Source organism: Perca fluviatilis, chromosome 7 (genome assembly GCF_010015445.1).
Source record: "Perca fluviatilis chromosome 7, GENO_Pfluv_1.0, whole genome shotgun sequence".
Taxonomy (NCBI): domain Eukaryota; kingdom Metazoa; phylum Chordata; class Actinopteri; order Perciformes; family Percidae; genus Perca; species Perca fluviatilis.
Window position 1 is genome coordinate 31,540,768 of NC_053118.1, and position 6,752 is coordinate 31,547,519.

Consider the following 6,752-nt stretch of genomic DNA (forward strand, 5'->3'; position numbering starts at 1 on the left):
TTATTGCCACAATGTCCAGTTTTCACTAAGCTAGCTACCACTATAGCTCAATAAACTCATGACAAGTAAGGGGGGGAAAAAGGTGGGGTTTTTTTTATTTTTTTTTTTTGAGAAAAAAAAAAAAAAAAAAAAAAACAACAGGGGGGGTGGGGGGTGCTGCTTCCCCCGTTTGTTTTTTTTGGTTGTTTGTTTTTTTTGTTTTTTTGTTAGGTTGGTGGGAGGGGTAAACCTGCAATGAAAAACAAACACAAAACTCAGTATTAACCAATGAAACTACACAATCATGTGACATCAATTCTTGATCTGAATTACCAGCAAACTGCTGGTTTATAGTCACTCACCGGGAAGGTGTACCAGTCCTGAACATCAATTGAATGAGAAAAAAAACCTAAAGGCGAGCCGCCTGCGCACTGTGACTAATTGAGCAGACCCAGTCTGGTGACCAGGAATGATAATAAAACAAACCTGTAGCCTGGTATGATTATAACATATACGAAATATAACATAAAACAGGCCTGCATTTTGGAATAAGGTGGTAAATGTACACACTTATTTTCTCAAATACTCCGGAACATACTAACATCCATCATTTTTAGTATATTTATATATGTAAACAATAGTTACACCTGCTGGAAAGTTCTACACACAAGTTACACTTATGTGGAGAACGTGGTGATTGGTGCGTACATAAAAAAAAAAAAATTAAACATTCACATGAAATAAACAAATACAGAAACAAATACATACAAAATAGCTGTTTAGCATAAGAAAAAGGAGGCTGAGTGGGTTGAGTGCAGAATGTGCAAAGTAGGACTATTTAAACAAAAATTGAATGGACACTGAGATGTTACAGAAGCTTTTACAGTGACAGTACTGACTCAAACCAACATGCTGTTATCTGCTGCCCTCTGGTGTACAAGTGGGATGACCGGCTCTCTCCGTGATGAGCACTTTGTGGAAGGAGCATATTTCTGTATCCTGCTCATTAGTTTTCACTCTAAAGGTGCTTTTATAAACACACACACACACACACACACACACACACACACACACACACACACACACACACACACACACACACACACACACACACACACACACACACACACACACACACACACACACACACAGGGGTGCCTGCCTCCCCCACACATCCATCTTATCGTCATGTGATCAACAATGCAGATGGCTGGTGCTTTATTTTAGTCAACATACTGTGGTGTTAATGAGGGCCCAAGGGATAGTAAAAGTAAGTAAGCTGAACAACACACACACACACACACACACACACACACACACACACACACACACACACACACACACACACACACACACACACACACACACACACACACACACACACACAGAGTTATATTTGCACAAACAGATACTGTACATGTAGGTGTTTGTACAGGTGTTCACAGTGAACTACAGACTATAAGGACACCAGCTCTCCATACATAGTACTGCCATTTACTTTAATTTATCATTTACTAATACAATACAAATATAATTTTAATGTTTACAGGTATAATTCCCTCTTAATATTGTGAATACTGTCACATTCCCATCACCATGTTTCTGTAAATTACAGAGCAAAACCCCACATTATTATGACCAATTATATGAGGTTTGGTTTTATTCTGTCATAAAACACCCTCATTTCTTTAAATATTCAACAAACAAACAAAATGGAATCCAACACGAAACATAAACATGCAGAAACACAAAACAAACTATAAACAGCATGTAAAACAAACACAGTGTTAGGCATAAAACTGAAGCATGATTCAGGACAAAAACTAAGAGTTAATCTGTATATGTCGTAAAAGCTCAGTAAAAACATACTAAAGCCCCAAGTCACATATTTTATTAGATTAGATTAAACTTTGTTATTGCACAGAGTACAGGTACTGAGACAACGAAATGCAGTTTAGCATCTAACCAGAATAGCAAAAAGCAGTTAAGTGCAGAGTAATGTACGTATACGTATACATGGGAAGAGCATGTACTGGGTGCCCAGATAGCTCAGTTGCTAGAACGGGCGCCCATATATAGAGGTTTACTCCTCGACGCAGCGGGCCAGGGTTCGACTCTGACCTTCGGCCCTTTGCTGCATGTCTCTCCCCTTTCATTTATTCAGCTGTCCTGTCAATAAAAGCCTAAAAATGCCCAAAAATAGTAAAAAAAAAAAAAAAAATAATAATAATCTAAAAAAAAAATAAAAAAAAAGGAAGAGCATGTATTAATGGACATGATGGAGACGTTGGCTAAAGACTATAAACACTGTTGTAGGTATTGTTACAAATTATAAAGCCCTGCAATAATGACAAAGATCATCTTCCTCCTCTGGTCCCTCGCTCTTGTTTTCTTCACACCAAACCCTCAAGAGGGAGCCATTGTAACTCGGAAAAACACACACACACACACACACACACACACACACACACACACACACACACACACACACACACACACACACACACACACACACACACACACACACACACACACACACACACACACACGTCTCCACTGTCTGTCACATCTTCAACTTCTATTTAACCATTAACACAAGTTTACTGTCTTTACTTTTTACTGTGTTCTTTCTGCTAGATATTGCATAGAAACACGGGACAGACTTGGGTCAAACGGCGGTTCCAGGTAATTCTTCCTTATATTTTAAATCAGAAGGGTCATTGTAGTGTTGTATACTGAATGGCAAAATCCATTCTTTATGGTGCTAATAGAGCCGTTTCCTGTGTCTAATCTCTGTTGTACTTTGATGAAACTCCTGTAACTTGCAAAAGTTGTAAATTTAAGAGAAAGTTTTGTAACTAAATGTAATGTGATAGGGTTCTCTCAGATAGTTATCATCCTACTCTCCAGTTCCCCTTGCTTCCCCTACAGAGCGTTTTAGCATCTTTCAGCTCATTGTTTTGGTACAGCCCTCAATTTTGAAATTTTTGGTTCAGTCTCCCATCAACATCAGCAAACCGTTGTTTTTAGCAGAAAAAGCTCTGATAAAAAGACTACACACTACCTGCCCTGCACTAAAGGGGAGACAGACAAAGTTAGCTAGCTGGTGAATTAAAAGCTTTAGAGCCAGATACTTAAAAAGAGAGTAAATATGAGACAAAAAAAGAGGAGAAGAAAAAAAAAATCATTTGATATGGCTTTAAGGTAAAAATAACAGATACTATACTTTGACACAAGCAAATATGTTTTAACCGGAATCAGTGGCTTTTGTGCTAATATAATCATTGAACAACAGTAAATTGTAAAAAAAAATTACATTCTATTTTCGTACTAAATTGTTTTTTTCCCCCCATATTAATTCAATAGAAACCAAGAAAACAGGGGAACACATCACACAACAGGGAAGAAAAAAAAATTTAAAAATAGAAATAATAAAAAAAACAGAAAGACAGAAAATAAGACGACAACAAAAAAAAAAAAAAAAGAGGGGGCAGCTCCACTGTGTGTGTATGTGTGTGTTTGCGAGTGTGTATGTGTGCATGCATATCCATCTACAGTATGCACTTATTAGAAAGTTTAATTATTTTTCTAACTATATGCTCTGGATACAATTTATTCCATTTTTCTATTTGATTTCTGACTGATATGGCTTTAAGGTAAAAATAACAGATACTATACTTTGACACAAGCAAATATGTTTTAACCGGAATCAGTGGCTTTTGTGCTAATATAATCATTGAACAACAGTAAATTGTAAAAAAAAATTACATTCTATTTTCGTACTAAATTGTTTTTTTCCCCCCATATTAACATTCAATAGAAACACCAAGGGAACAGGGGGAACACATCACACAACAGGGAAGAGATCTAATAAAAAACACAGAAAGACAGAAAATAAGACGACAACAAAACGCACAAAAAAAGGGGGCAGCTCCACTGTGTGTGTATGTGTGTGTTTGCGAGTGTGTATGTGTGCATGCATATCCATCTACAGTATGCACTTATTAGAAAGTTTAATTATTTTTCTAACTATATGCTCTGGATACAATTTATTCCATTTTTCCATTTGATTTCTGACTGTTAGAGGGAGTTTTTCCATTTCCAGTGTTTGTTCTATTGTCTTGTACCATGCTTGAAGGTCTGGGGATTTGGCTTGTTTCCAAAGCCTAGTAACTTACTTCGGTGCCGTTAAGCTGAGCATTTTAAATATGTATCTGTTTCTAGCACTGATCTTGTTTGTTTGTATTAATTCCCAAAAGATTTCCAGGTGTGAGTGGAACTGTAATGTCAAGTATATGTTTAATATCGCTTTTTAAGGTTTTGAACAAAGAAAAACACACACATCCTAATTTAGCATACTATGAAGTTGTTGATTTTACTTAATTTGGTCAATAATAATGAAACGTGGAGCTGGGTGCATTTAGCCTAGCTGGTGGCTAATCAAGGATTCATTTAACCATCACACAGAGCTTCATGTATTAAAACCATATAGTATACAGTATATAAGTGGAATCATACATGATTTTGGCATACATGGGCAATTTTTTTTAGGATCAATAAAACAAGTCAAAGATTCACCTATCTGTTTGTGGATCGATTTCACAAGTTTACTTTTCTCATCAAGCCTAATTAAAAGGCTTAAACACCCTTCTCACCCTTTTTAACATAGCTTCTCCTATAGGCTCCCTGTGATCGCACAGTCGCTCCGCTGCCTTCTTTGTTTACTTATCATCTTTCCCTCAGCATACGCAGTAAAACCTTGTTGTGTTCACCCACAAACAACACATGAGTGTTAACGCCTACATGGCAGCAGCAGCGTTCACCACTGCTTTTGTCTGCGGTTGCATGCCAGGTCTTCTCTGTGATTAATTAGCATCCAGTTCGTAACCCCCTCCTGAATTAGCAGCAGAGCACTCGGGCTAATGAGCTGACTGTGAACCTGGAGGTTACGGTTCAAATGTACAAGCTGATTTTGATAAATATGTGTATAACCAAAACAAAGATATCATATACAGAAGGCTAAGGCTGACTACTATGCTGAAGCAGTGACAGAGAATATTCACCAACCAAAGAAATTATGGAAAATCCTTAAAGATATAGGTGCAGGGAAAACAAATAGTAACGTCTGTAACACTGGGATTGACATTGATAATGCTATTTGCCTTGGTAAAAAGGTGATATAAAATCATTTCAATATGTTTTTTACTACTGTTGCTGCCAACTTGGCTTCACATCTACCAACAGGAGCTGGAAAGTTTGGGGTATCCTTTCTGAACTTTTATCAAGACGTGTCACCTGATACATTCAATCTGAGTCCAGTATCTAAGGAGAAGATTATAGAACTGTTGGCTTCTTTATCTACTAACAAAGCTACTGGCATGGATCACATTACAGCCAGATTCCTGAAGGATAGTGCTAATGCTATAGGTGAGGTTATTTCACATATTACAAATTTGTCCATACAACTAGTTTCCAACTGAGATGAAAAGGGCCAGGTTACTCCCCTTGTTCAAGAAGAACAGTAGGACAGATGTGAAAAACTATAGACCAGTGTCAATACTACCAAGTGTATCCAAAATACTGGAGAGAGTGGTTTTTGATCAAGTGGAGAGGTATTTGATCGAGAATAATCTGCTATATGACCTCCAATCTGGATTCAGATCTGCTTACTCCACTGACACATGCCTCAATTATCTTTGTGATTACATCAGACAAGAAAGTGAAAAAGATAACTACACTGGCATGGTGTTACTGGACTTACAAAAAGCATTTGACACAGTGGACCACTCTATTCTTTTATCCAAATTGCAATGCATGGGTTTTGGGAAGGCATCCTTAAAATGGTTTAAATCATATTTATTAAAAATAAATCAAACTCGTGATTTTGATGGAGTCGTGTCTGAACCCATGAAAATAACTTGTGGTGTGCCCGAAGGATCGATATTAGGCACTTCGTTATTCCTTATTTATGTAAACGACATGCCAGCTGCAGTCAAATGTAAGTTGTTATTGTATGCCGATGACTCCTCACTACTAGTGTCTGGAAAAGACATCTATCAAATTGAAGACACTCTTAGTGGAGAACTGAAAAATGTTAGAGAGTGGCTAATAGACAATAGACTGTCATTGCACCTATGGAAATCTGAGTGCATTCTATTTGGCACCAGACGTAAGCTACAAAAGGCACCTGTGCTAAAAGTCACATGTAATGAAAATGAAATTGAAGCAAAAGGATACTGTTACAAGGATACGAGTGTCCAAAACATACGGCCTCAGATCAGATGAAACGATTATAAAATCGATCATTGACCATTGGCCTAGGGTGCTCTGGTACCAAGTACACTTATGAGCATCCCTATGTTCGAACATCGTGTTCGTTATAGACAATCCATGACTAGCACAGAAGTCCAACAACAAACAACCACTCTGGTTTAGATCAGGGAGGCCGTTCCTCCCAATCACGCCTCTCCAGGTGTCTCGATCATTGCCCACGTGCGCGTTGAAGTCTCCCAGCAGAACAATGGAGTCCCCCACTGGAGCTCCATGCAGGACTCCACTCAAGGTCTCCAAGAAGGCCGAATACTCAAAAGACCACATTTTGCACTAACTGTATATTGACTCTTTACTACATTTCAGCATTCATGTTTGTTGCAGGTGTTCAGATATGGTAAAGCTTTCCAAGAAAAAAACAAACATTATTTGGACACAGTCTTTATTAGTTCACTAACAAACAAACCTCTTCTACTCCTCCCATAATGCACCACGCCTGACTA